The sequence below is a fragment of the Oncorhynchus nerka genome, linkage group LG7 (genome assembly GCF_034236695.1).
Source record: "Oncorhynchus nerka isolate Pitt River linkage group LG7, Oner_Uvic_2.0, whole genome shotgun sequence".
Taxonomy (NCBI): Eukaryota; Metazoa; Chordata; class Actinopteri; order Salmoniformes; family Salmonidae; genus Oncorhynchus; species Oncorhynchus nerka.
This window is the reverse complement of record NC_088402.1, coordinates 46,825,383-46,838,312: the sequence shown is the minus strand read 5'-3', so window position 1 is coordinate 46,838,312 and position 12,930 is coordinate 46,825,383. Positions and strand designations below refer to the sequence as shown.

The 12,930-nt window shown below is 43.7% G+C and overlaps 1 long non-coding RNA gene and 1 pseudogene across 1 annotated transcript in view; one reads left to right on the top strand and one right to left on the bottom strand.

Moving 5' to 3' along the window:
- Positions 1-3,028, bottom strand: part of LOC115131818 (uncharacterized) — a 25,117-nt gene extending 22,089 nt beyond the window's left edge. Inside the window, exon 1 of the long non-coding RNA XR_003864008.2 lies at positions 2,944-3,028. This is a non-coding gene — a long non-coding RNA (uncharacterized LOC115131818). The remainder of the gene's footprint in view (positions 1-2,943) is intronic.
- LOC115131817 (hypermethylated in cancer 2 protein-like) lies at positions 1,311-12,930 on the top strand (annotated as a pseudogene).

Below are 12,930 nucleotides of genomic sequence, written 5' to 3'. Positions count from 1 at the left end.
TTTTTGTCCTATTTCTTGTTTGTTTCACAATAAAATGTGGTAGGCATGTTGTGGAAATCATATGATACAAACCCACCAAAATCCATTTTAATTTCAAGTTGTAAGGCAACAAAATTGGAAAAATGCCAAGGGGGATGTATACTTTCACAAGCCGCTGTATATATAATATAAAACCACTTCTAAGACTCTTTCCCCCGTTTAACACCTTACAAATGCGCCATTACCCATCGAACTATTTGTAGCTCGCTAAACTTAGATAGCTAGCTAACGTTAGCTAACAAAGCTAGGTAGCTAGCTATGTCGTGATCATTTTGTGAACAGAACTTGAGTATGGCGTTCACATTTTTTTTTTTTAATATATAAATAAAATATATACGGTACCAGTCAAAAGTTTGGACACACCTACTCATTCAAGGGTTTGTCTTTATTTGTACTATTTTCTACATTGTAGAATAATAGTGAAGACATAAACTATGAAATAGCACATATGGAATCATGTAGTAACCAAAAAGTGTTCAACTAATCCAAATATATTTTATATTTGAGATTCGTCAAAGTAGCCACCCTTTGCCTTGATGACAGGTTTGCACACTCTTGGCATTCTCTCAGCCAGCTTCATGAGGTAGTCACCTGGAATGCATTTCAAATAACAGGTGTGCCTTGTTAAATGTTAATTTGTGGAATTTCTTTCCTTCTTAATGCATTTGAGCCAATCAGTTGTGTTGTGACAAAGTAGGGCTGGTAAACAGAGGATAGCACTATTTGGTAAAAGACCAAGTCCAGATTATGGCAAGAACAGCTCAAATAACTAAAGAGAAACGACAGTCCATCATTACTTTAAGACATGACGGTCAGTCAATCCGGAAACTTACAAGAACTTTGGAAGTTTCTTCAAGTGCAATCGCAAAAACCATCAAGCACTATGATGAAACCACTACTAAAGGACACCAATAAGAATAGACTTGCTTGGGCCAAGAAACACAAGCAATGGACATTAATCTGTCCTTTGGGCCAAATGTGAGATTTTTGGTTCCAACCTTTGTGTATTTGTGAGATGCAGAGTAGGTGAATGGATGATCTGTGTGGTTCCCAATGTGAAGCATGGAGGAGGAAGTGTGATTGTGCTTTGCTGGTGACACTGTCTGTGATTTATTTAGAATTCAAGGCACACTTAACCAGCATGGCTACCACAGCATTTTGCAGCGATACGCCATCCCATCTGGTTTGTGCTTAATGGGACTATCATTTGTTTTTCAACAGGACAATGACCCAACACACCTCCAGGCTGTGTAAGGGATATCTGACCAATGAGAGTGATGGAGCGCTGCATCAGATGACCTGGCCTCCACAATCACCTGACCTCAACCCAATTGAGGTGGTTTGGGATGAGTTGGGATGAGTTGGACCGCAGAGTGAAGGAAAAACATCCAACAAGTGCTCAGCATATTTGGGAACTCCTTCAAGACTGTTGGAAAAGCATTCCAGGTGAAGCTGGTTGAGAAAATGCCAAGAGTGTGCAAAGCTGTCATCAAGGCGAATGGTGACTACTTTGAAGTATCTAAAATATATTTTGATTGATTTAACACCTTTTTGGTTACTACATGATTCCATGTGTTATTTCATAGTTATGATGTACAAATAAAGAAAACCCCTTGAACGAGTAGGTGTGTCCAAATATGTGACTGGTATTGTACATTCACACGTACAGTACCAGACAAACGTCTGTACACACCTACTCATTCAAGGATCTAGGAGACAATAAATAACGAGGGGTAGATGCCTAGATGATTTTAGTAGTTCCATGAGTTAGCCATGGTTGGTAGCTATATGGGCACAGTCACAGACAAGCTCTCACACCCAACACCCATGATGGAACTGTCGAGTCGAGTGTGCGTTACCAAACGAGGACGGGGTGATAGAACAATACTGCATAGAGTGTGCTTTAGCTGAAATTGCTGGCATATTTTGAAGACTCGTTTCGCTTTGAGAACCTTAAAACATAGGTAATTATCTAGCTAAAGCTATTGTGGAATTGCACATTTTGTTTCATACTAAATTTAGCTACTGTTAGCCTGATTAGCTACTGACTACGAGTTGAGTGCACTGAAATGAATGGACAAGCAAACTAACTAGCTAGACGATTTTCGGTATTTCTAATGTTAACTATTCCTAGCTATAATATCAGACTGGCAAAGAAAGTCGGTACAGTTAGGGCTGCGTCTATATAGGCCCTTCAACCCTTTCTGGTTGTCGCTAGCTAATATAGTTAGAGAAATCGCCAGTACATTTAAGATTATCGTAAGCCTAGGAATATTGAAGGCACTAGGTCAATACCATATTTGGGTAATTTATCCTCCACCACCATAGTCCGACTGCTAGCTAACTATATATTCACAGCTACATATTCACAGCAGACCTAGCTAGAAGTTAGCGGACTAGCTAAAGAGCAAAGGTAGCTAACTGCTAGGTCCTTGCTATCAGGGATCCTTGGGACGTCCATACCCCCCATTGCAGTTGTCATTTAAAAAGGTCAATGTTTGGGCTGGGAATTGCCAGGGACCTCGATATTATCACTATACTTAATTAGGTTCCGATGCGATATGTATTGTGATTCTCACGATTTCGATATGCGTTTCGATGTACCAAACATTGCTCACTATATCAGCTGCATATAGGCTGGGCACATGACATTTCTAAAAAGTTTTTTTTTCTAATATAAACTAGTTCATTTTTCTAATAGAAACTAGTTCATTGCATCCCAGTTTCGTACCATTTGTTCCAGCTATTTGCCGTAGTGTTTAAGTAATCGCGAAAAAACGCCTTATTTTAGGTTAATTTTTCACCCTGCCAATCCCTATTAGTTCTATAGAGCACCGTGGATCCATCTCGCCTTCCGAACGATATATTCCCTTCCCATTGTTCTGCTTAACCTTGTAGGCTTACCTCGGGTAACTCATGATTAACAACGTTACGGCTACTTGGTGAGCGCTCTAACAGTTCGCCTGTGTACACGTTGTGGTGACCTACAGTGCCAGAGATGGCTGGCTGGCGCGTAGCCTTCAAACGTTTTCTGGTCATAGTTAACGTATCATTTTTTTCAGAAAAATGTGTAAAACCTAAACGCATATCCATGTCCTCTTTTTCAAGATGTGGGCGATGTTAAACAGCCAGAATACATTATTTGATTAAATAACCATTTTAAAGATGAGTTGTTTCTAAATGGCTGCTGGGTCATTAGATATGCATGCAATCTGTTCATTTGTAGGCATCGAATTGAGTGAATGCTGCACAGGTTCACTGAGTTGCAAACCAAATGGATAGGTCTAGCTCATTGATTTGTAGAGCTGACGCAGTTGCTACCTCAGATTGAGGATAGTGTCGTGGAGGATGGTGTCGTGTATGTAAGTGCCCACCGACAGCCACAGGGAGAAGCAAGAGACCTATAAACCCATTCTGTTTTTTAATTTACACGCTGACGACACCGCTCGCATCGCGTACGTTGCAAAATAAATTTAAACATACTTGTTATTCAATTATTGCACCCACACTGCTTGCAGGCGCCAACGAGTATCTGCGTTGCCAAGAGCTAAAATAGTTCGAATTGTGACACAGAACGCTGTGCAAGTCCTGCCTCTCCCATCTCATTGGTTTGTAGAAGAAGATACCCACGTGGGTATAACCAATGTAAACAATTGTTTACAGACAGATTATTTCACTGTATCACAATTCCAGTGGGTCAGAAATGTACATACACTAAGTTGGCTATGCCTTTAAACAGTGCCTCTTTGCTTGACATCATGGGAAAATCAAAAGAAATCAGCCAAGACCTCAGAAAAATAATTGTAGACCTCCACAAGTCTGGTTCATCCTTGGGAGCAATTTCCAAATGCCTGAAGGTACCACGTTCATCTGTACAAACAATAGTACGCAAGTATAAGCACCATGGGACCACACAGCAGTCATACTGCTCAGGAAGGAGACGCGTTCTGTCTCCTAGAGATGAACATACTTTGGAACCAAAAGTGCAAATCAATCCCAGAACAACAGCAAAGGACCCTGTGAAGATGCTGGAGGAAACAGATACAAAAGTATCTATCCACAGTAAAACGAGTCCTATATCGGCATAACCTGAAAGGCCTCTCAGCAAGGAAGAAGCCACTGCTCCAAAACCGCCATAAAAAGGCCAGGCTACGGTTTGCAACAGCACATGGGGACAAAGATCATACTTTTTGGAGAAATGTCCTCTGGTCTGATGAAACAAAAATAGAACTGTTTGGTCGTAATGACCATCATTAGGTTTGGAGGGAAAAGGGGGATGCTTGCAAGCTGAAGAACACCATCCCAACCGTGAAGCACAGGGGTGGCAGCATCATGTTGTGGGGGTGCTTTGCTGCAGGAAGGACTGGTGCACTTCACAAAATAGATTGCATCATGAGGGTGGAAAATTATGTGGATATATTGAAGCAACATCTGAAGACATCAGTCAGGAAGTTAAAGCTTGGTCACAAATGGGTCTTCCAAATGGACAATGATATAACCAATGTAAACAATTGTTTACAGACAGATTATTTCACTGTATCACAATTCCAGTGGGTCAGAAGTTTACATACAATAAGTTGGCTGTGCCTTTAAACAGCTTGAATAATACCAGAAAATTATGTCATGACTTCAGAATCATCCGATAGGGTGTGGGGTGTGTTGTGCAGGGTGTGTTAAGTGGTGGTGTCGCGTCCTCTCAGACTGTTGGCCTAAGGTAGAACTAGATATATTTAAATAGTGGAGTAGGGTGGTGGATTAGATGGTAGGGTATTTTGTTGATTAACATTTATTTTCAAGCAAAGTATAAAGGGATAATCTAGAAGGTGGCAGTAATCCAACATTTATTGGATGCCAACCGTCGTTAAACCTCATCGAAGAAGAAAAAGTAGGCTTAGGGTTCCCACGCGGCCATATTTCCATGTTATAGCGCTTGTTTATGGAAAGCAGAGTAAAGACCATGTGGACTACCTGTAGTTATTAAACGGAAGACCGATGGCACAAACTTGTCACTGAAAAATACTGTTGGTCGCATCTGAGATAAGTGTAATGTGTGTGTTTTGCATTTGTTGAAATTATTTTGGTGTGATATGAAATTAGAGAACCATACAGTAATTGATAATCGATTCACATTTTAAATTGAGTGTTTGGCTGTTTTGGCTTCCAAAGACAAACGGAACGTGCAGGGTCCTTGGGCTAAGGAGTAACGTTAGGCTCCTTTAGTCCAATATCGGGCTATAGAGGGACAAGAAAGAGCTATGACAAAGTTTTGAGTCATGGGGAAAAAAAGTGCTGAAAACAAATTGGCTACCTAATTTAAAACGAAGATGGAGAACAAGCTATGGAGGAGAAATACTGGAGTTGATTTGCCAACTAGCAGAAAAATTATATTCTGATATGTAACTGTATCGATGTATCTTCTCTTCCCCCCCATCACAAATTAAGGTTAGGGTTTTGGGTAGGGATGTCCCAAGGATTCCCACATAGCACTAACCTTTACTGCTAGCTAGCTAACAATTTTCTTCTTCACTGGTTTTAGGCTCAATGGATCAGGGCTGCATTAGCATAGTCTCTGGTGCCCCTGCTGGCCCGATGGTTCAAGTATGCTTCCCTGGTGTGCGTGCGGCAGTTTTGGACAGCCTAAATCGACAGCGGGAGGAAGGACGGCTCTGTGACCTCTCCATCCAGGTGCAGGGACAGGTGTTCAGGGCCCACCGCTGTGTGCTGGCTGCCTCTTCGCCATACTTTCACGATCAGGTTTGTCTGTTTGGGTTTAATGAGTGTGTGTACTAGTAGTCTCTCTTGGGTTGACACAATGTACCAATGTTCTGGCTTTACACCTCTGTTTGTTAACCAGGTTAGTTTGGTATGGAGGAAAAGGCAGTGATGGGGAGATCTGGCTTTCTTACGTCACTGCCTTATCCGTTTGTTGGCCTAGCACAATTCCCGCCCACATTTTAAGCCTACACAAACATGTGATTTGTTGTGAGAGTTGTCTATATGAAGTTGGACCAGTTTCCCGAAATCGATCTGGTATTTCCCATCCGGACCCGATATACATAAATACTTTTCTACAATATAGAGACCCGTTCCAAATGGACCTGAGGACAACTAGACCCATTCCATATAGAACTGGACAGATCCAAGTGAGGGAAGCAGCAGAAAAGTCCATTTTTAAGGTACTTTATTAACCAGAGCTAATAAAGTGAGGTAGATAGAGGTGAAGCTCTAGCAGGGGCCATGCTGTGTATGTATGTGTGTGTGTGCGCACGCTACTGAGTGTGAGCGAGTGACAAAGGGGGAGGGAGAGGCGAGAGCTCGCAACTAACCAAGGCGACTCATGCTATAATAGACTATTAGTTGCCCTAGCTAGGTTATTTATCATCGAATATGATTACATAATACCTGTCTTGACTGCAAACCGGGAGAAGCTAGCTAGGCTAATGGCGGCTGCATGTGCTTTATCATCCTACACAGTTACAAACAACTCCATTCAGAATATAAAGTAGTAGCCTACCTGTTGGCTCTTGGTCGTTGTAGCCTCTCTCCTTTTGCCCCACAGGAAGGCTCTGACTGTAGCCTGTTGTTGCTTTGATGACTTATGATTGGCCAACAACACGTTCCACTCGCCACTCTTGTGAAAAGCAAAGAGCAACAGCATAAATAATATTTCGCTCTCTACTGCAGCAGTCGTGTTCCATCTATATCGTTTCTTCCGGACAAGTCAGTTAAAATTACACATACAGTGGGGAGAACAAGTATTTGATAACCTGCAAAATCGGCAGTGTTTCCTACTTACAAAGCATGTAGAGGTCTGTAATTTTTTATCATAGGTACACTTAAACTGTGAGATGGAATCTAAAACAGAAATCCAGAAAATCACATTTGTATGATTTTTAAGTAATTAATTTGCATTTTATTACATGACATAAGTGTTTGATACATCAGAAAAGCAGAATTTAATATTTGGTACAGAAACCTTTGTTTGCAATTACAGAGATACGTTTCCTGTAGTTCTTGACCAGGTTTGCACACACTGCAGCAGGGATTTTGGCCCATTCCTCCATACAGACCTTCTCCAGATCCTTCAGGTTTCGGGGCTGTCGCTGGGCAATACGGACTTTCAGCTCCCTCCAAAGATTTTCTATTGGGTTCAGGTCTGGAGACTGGCTAGGCCACTCCAGGACCTTGATTATGCTTCTTACGGAGCCATTCCTTAGTTGCCCTGGCTGTGTGTTTCGGGTCGTTGTCATGCTGGAAGACCCAGCAACGACCCATCTTCAATGCTCTTACTGCGGGAAGGAGGTTGTTGGCCAAGATCTCTCGATACATGGCCCCATCCATCCTCCCCTCAATACGGTGCAGTCGTCCTGTCCCCTTTGCAGAAAAGCATCCCCAAAGAATGATGTTTCCACCTCCATGCTTCACGGTTGGGATGGTGTTCTTGGGGTTGTACTCATCCTTCTTCTTCCTTCAAACACGGCGAGTGGAGTTTAGACCAAAAAGCTCTATTTTTGTCTCATCAGACCACATGACCTTCTCCCATTCCTCCTCTGGATCATCCAGATGGTCATTGGCAAACTTCAGACAGGCCTGGACATGCGCTGGCTTGAGCAGGGGGACCTTGCGTGCGCTGCAGGATTTTAATCCATGTTGGCATAGTGTGTTACTAATGGTTTTCTTTGAGACTGTGGTCCCAGCTCTCTTCAGGTCATTGACCAGGTCCTGCCGTGTAGTTCTGGGCTGATCCCCACGAGGTGAGATCTTGCATGGAGCCCCAGACCGAGGGTGATTGACCATCATCTTAAACTTCTTCCATTTTCTAATAATTGCACCAACAGTTGTTGCCTTCTCACCAAGCTGCTTGCCTATTGTCCTATAGCCCATCCCAGCCGTGTACAGGTCTACAATTTTATCCCTGATGTCCTTACACAGCTCTCTGGTCTTGGCCATTGTGGAGAGGTTGGAGTCTGTTTGATTGAGTGTGTGGACAGGTGTCTTTTTTAGTTCAAACAGGTGCAGTTAATACAGGTAATGAGTGGAGAACAGGAGGGCTTCTTAAAGAAAAACTAACAGGTCTGTGAGAGCCGGAATTCTTGCTGGTTGGTAGGTGATCAAATACTTATGTCATGCAATAAAATGCAAATTAATTGCTTAAAAATCATACAATGTGATTTTCTGGATTTTTGTTTTAGATTCCGTCTCTCACAGTTGAAGTGTACCTATGATAAAAAAATACAGACCTCTACATGCTTTGTAAGTAGGAAATACACTGCCGATTTTGCAGGTTCAAATATTTGTTCTCCCCACTGTACCTGTGACAATCCTATCAGACCCGTGACATTATCTTGGATCCGGACCCGCTCAGATCCCGTCTCAGGTATTCAGCTACAGGTGGAGCCTTGTAGATCTATATTGTGAAATCCTATTTTTTGTTATCACTTTCACCAGGTGTTGCTGAAGAATGTGACGACAGTATCTCTGCCCTCTGTCATGGACCCTGTGGCCTTTGAGAGTGTCCTGAGTTCAGCCTACACTGGCCAACTGAGCATCGTGCGTGATGACATTGTCAACTACGTGACTGTAGCCAGCTTCCTCCAGATGTGGCATATTGTTGACAAGTGTACAGAGATCCTGAAGAGACCTCGACCCCCAGCAGAATGCAACCCTGGGGATGTTGCAGCTGCCACACACCATGGTGCCTCCTCAAGGCAGCAGTCCCCAAGCAGCACTGACTGCCTATACATGGAGAGAGAGGGGAAAGGTAAGGAGAGGAGGCCCTATGGCCAGGAGCAGAATTCGCTGCCTCCATTGGCCACGTGGAGGAGGCCCCAGCAGTTCCCCAGGTGGAGCCGCCCCAGGTCCTCACCCCAGCAAGTCATATCCATGCCTGCCCAGCACCTAGCTGACTTACACCTGGACTACCACCCTGCTGGGGAGAGTGACTACTCCAGCTGTGAGGAGGTATGGATGTCCAGCCACAGCAAAGCCAGCCCCCTAAGCCATCATGATGGGAGAGGACTGGACCATAGCCACACCAGGCATGGGGGGATTCCTGGTGAGGCGTTGAGACTGAGAGCTAGACTGAGACAGAGGGCAGTGCCACCAAGTGCTGAGAAACTCCATGGCAGGGATAGAGGAAGTGGGGGGGGCTTTGGGGAAGAGCCTCAGGAGAAGAGAGGGACTGAAAGAGGGATTGAAGCAAATGAAGAAATGGGGGAAGAGGAGAAGAGGGAGGTGCCTGAGCGGAGAGGAAACTCTGGTATGTACTCCTAGAATGTGAAATGTAAACCGGACTTGGCGATTGATATGCCTGGGTTGGTTGTGTTTATAAAAGTCTCTTTCAATGGGGCATTCTGCAGTTGCTACATCAATTTTTGGACTTATAAATTAATGATATGTACGCATTTGATTCTTGAAGAATATACCTTATAAATGCCACATGAGCTTAGTTCAACTGTGGTAACAGTTGAACTAAAAGCACCCCCAAAACATGATGCTGCCACCCCGTGCTTCACGGTTGGGATGGTGTTCTTCGGCTTGCTAGCCTCCCACTTTTTCCTCCAAACATAACAATGATCGTTATGGCCACACAGTTCTATTTTTGTTTCATCAGACCAGAGGACATTTCTCCAAAAAGTACAATCTTTGTCCCCATGTGCAGTTGCAAACCGTAGTCTGGCTTTTTATGGTGGTTTTGGAGCAGTGGCTTCTTCCTTGCTGAGCGGCCTTTCAGTTTATAGCACTCACTTATAGGATATAGGTCTCGTTTTACTGTGGTTATAGATACTTTTGTACCTGTTTCCTCCAGCATCTTCACAAGGTCCTTTGCTGCTGTTCTGGGATTGATTTGCACTTTTGCACCAAAGTACATTTATCTCTAGGAGACAGAACGTGTCTCCTTCCTGAGCGGTATGATGGCTGCGTGGTCCCATGGTGTTTATACTTGCGTACTATTGTTTGTACAGATGAACGTGGTACCTTCTGGCATTTGGAAATTGCTCCCAAGGATGAACCAGACTTGTGGAGGTCTACAATTATTTTTCTGAGGTATTGGCTGATTTCTTTTGATTTTCCCATGATGTCAAGCAAAGAGGCACTGAGTTTGAAGGTAGGCCTTGAAATACATCCACAGGTGACTCAAATTATGTCAATTAGCATATCAGATGCTTCTAAAGCCATGACATCATTTTCTGGATTTTTCCAAGCTGTTTGAAGGCACAGTCAACTTAGTGTATGTAAACTTCTGACCCACTGGAATTGTTGTACAGTGAATTCTAAGTGAAACAATCTCTGTGAACAATTGTTGGAAAAATTACTTGTGTCAAGCACAAAGTAGATGTCCTAACCGACTGGCCAAAATTATAGTTTAACAAGAAATTTGTGGAGTGGTTGAAAAAGGAGTTTTAATGACTCAAACCTAAGTGTATGTAAACTTATGACTTCAACTGTAGTTTTAACCATTAGAAAGAGTATGTAGAACGCCTTGCACTGTAGGCAATGAAGACTACCCCATGGCAAGGCACTACAAGTCCTTACACCATGGCAACCCTGCCTCCCTACAAGCTATGGGTATTGATCATGTTCCGGCCTCTTAGAAAAGGTGACCGTCTTAAACAGTTAAACCAAAGGGAACGTTTTTGGATTTACAAACTACAGGCCACTAAGTACCCTGGTTTAAATTAAGATATGGATTTCTCACCTTTCCTGTAGGGTCGTGATGGGTCCATTTGCTGTCATCTAGTGGACATTTCGCTCCTTTGCCCTCAGCTGTGTTTAGACTGTTGTTCATGTTTTGCTGTGTTCTAGTGTACTATGGAATATATTTCTTTCTTATTCTTGACACTTCTCCCAGTCATATTTAAGGTTAGACTGTTCTGATACTTCTAGCTTGGAGTTGTATTTGTATGGTAACATAGCTACGGTATTTCACTTTTTAATGTGTATAGTATTGCTTACTAGGTGTGTCCAATCAATCTTGTAACCACTCGCTCTTCTAACTAGGGCTAATTGGAAAAGCTGTTCGAAAGAGGACATTGTATTATTTCTTTGTACTCCCCGAAGGCCATGCAGCCGAAACACGCTGGATTTTTAAAACTTTGTTTCTATTGAACATGCCATACAAATAAAGGCATTTTAATTAATTATATGAAGAGTACCTTGGTTAAAACTACTACAAAAAAAGGGAGGACCATGTTGAGGCTATAATTTTAAATCATGGATGCACCCATAGCTATGTTGTTTTTTGAGAGTGGTTACATTTATCTAGCCCCATCCATCAGCTTTTTACCCAAACCAGGGCAGGGAATATGCTTTATTGTTTCAACTGCTGATAATTTTAAACAACTGTCTCCTATTTATGAGATGATAAGCACCAATATGTGATAAGCACACATCCCTGTACCATTATATAATTATCTATGTGTATGTCTTTTGTACATTGTACATCTCTCTGTTTTGTATTTCTCCAGGAGACTTCCACACTAGTGTACACCAAGTTGAAGAGGGAGGACAGCCAGAGGGGAAAAAGAGCTCAGGGGAACTGCAGAAGAAAGAGGAGAGACCGCTGGGGAGAAGCTTAGCCCTGACTTCTCCCCATGTTGTGGATCCAGATGATGTGATTCCTGGCCCATCCTGCCCAGCTCCTACACCCTCATCCCGGATGCAGTGGCAGGCCGGTCCCTGGTCTCAGCAAGTAGCTAGGCCGCAAGCTGGAGAGGAATACTACAGAAGAGAAGACGATGAAGAAGATGAGGAGGAAGTGGACTTTGGCCGATTTGCAGATGGTGCTTTTGGAAGGGGCACCTATGATGAGATTGAGGATGGCACCGGGCAAGTTTCTCAGAGACCCTTAGTACCTGACTCTCCTGATGACAATGACTTTATCCTGGGAGCCCAAGAGTTGAACTGGCCCTCTGGGGCAGACATGACCCATGGTGGTGGTACCCCAACCTCCAGCTGCCACCTGTCCCCATCCCCTGCTCCATTCCCCCTTCCTCCTCACCCCCCATCCCCTCTTCCTCCTCCCTCTCCCTTGCTGGGGCCCCTTACACGGGCAAAGTGCACTTCTGCCACTGTGGGAAGGCCTACACCCTGAAGAGCATGCGTGACCGCCACGTCAAGATGCAGCACCTCAACCTGCGGCCCTTCGCCTGCCCTGTGTGCACCAAGAGCTTCAAGATGAAGCACCACCTGACCAAGCACCTGAAGACCCATGGTGGGCTGCGGCCTTATGAGTGTGGCCTGTGTGGGAAGAAGGTAATCTGGAGGGACAGTTTCCTGCGCCACCAGGCCCGCTGTGAGAGACTGGCCGCCAGTTGTGATGGCGCTGCTGCCAGTAGTAACACCAGAGCGGCTGCCGATATGGATGATGGTTATGCTTATGGGTTCGGGGAGGGGTTTCTCTCACAAGGTGGGCAGGTGAAAGTGGAGCAGGCAGACTTTCAGGGGGAGGCAGAGTCTGGGATGAGTGGGCTGTTAGGGGCTGGGGCTGAGTTAGGCTCTCAGTCAAGGACTCTGGTTAGTCACAACTTTAAGGAGGAAGCCAGCGACAGATTTAGTTGAAGCGAAATGAGGTAAACAGGTGGAATATAGGGCCCACAGCACTTGAATTAATAGAGTAATAGATTGGTTGATTATGCTCATAATGGTCCATGTGTAATCCATTAACACTCCGATCCATGTTAATGCACCTGTTTGTGAACAATTATTCTACGAGGGACATTTGTTTATTATTTATTTAAATGACTATCCCATCATGCTATTGATATTGCAAAAGAGGGCACAAACATGTGATGTGAGTCTGTGTACATTTTGTATATTTAAATTAGCCAATTTATCTAATGGGCTGTCTTGTGAATGTATTTGAGTCACAATAAACTCTGTTTGCACAGA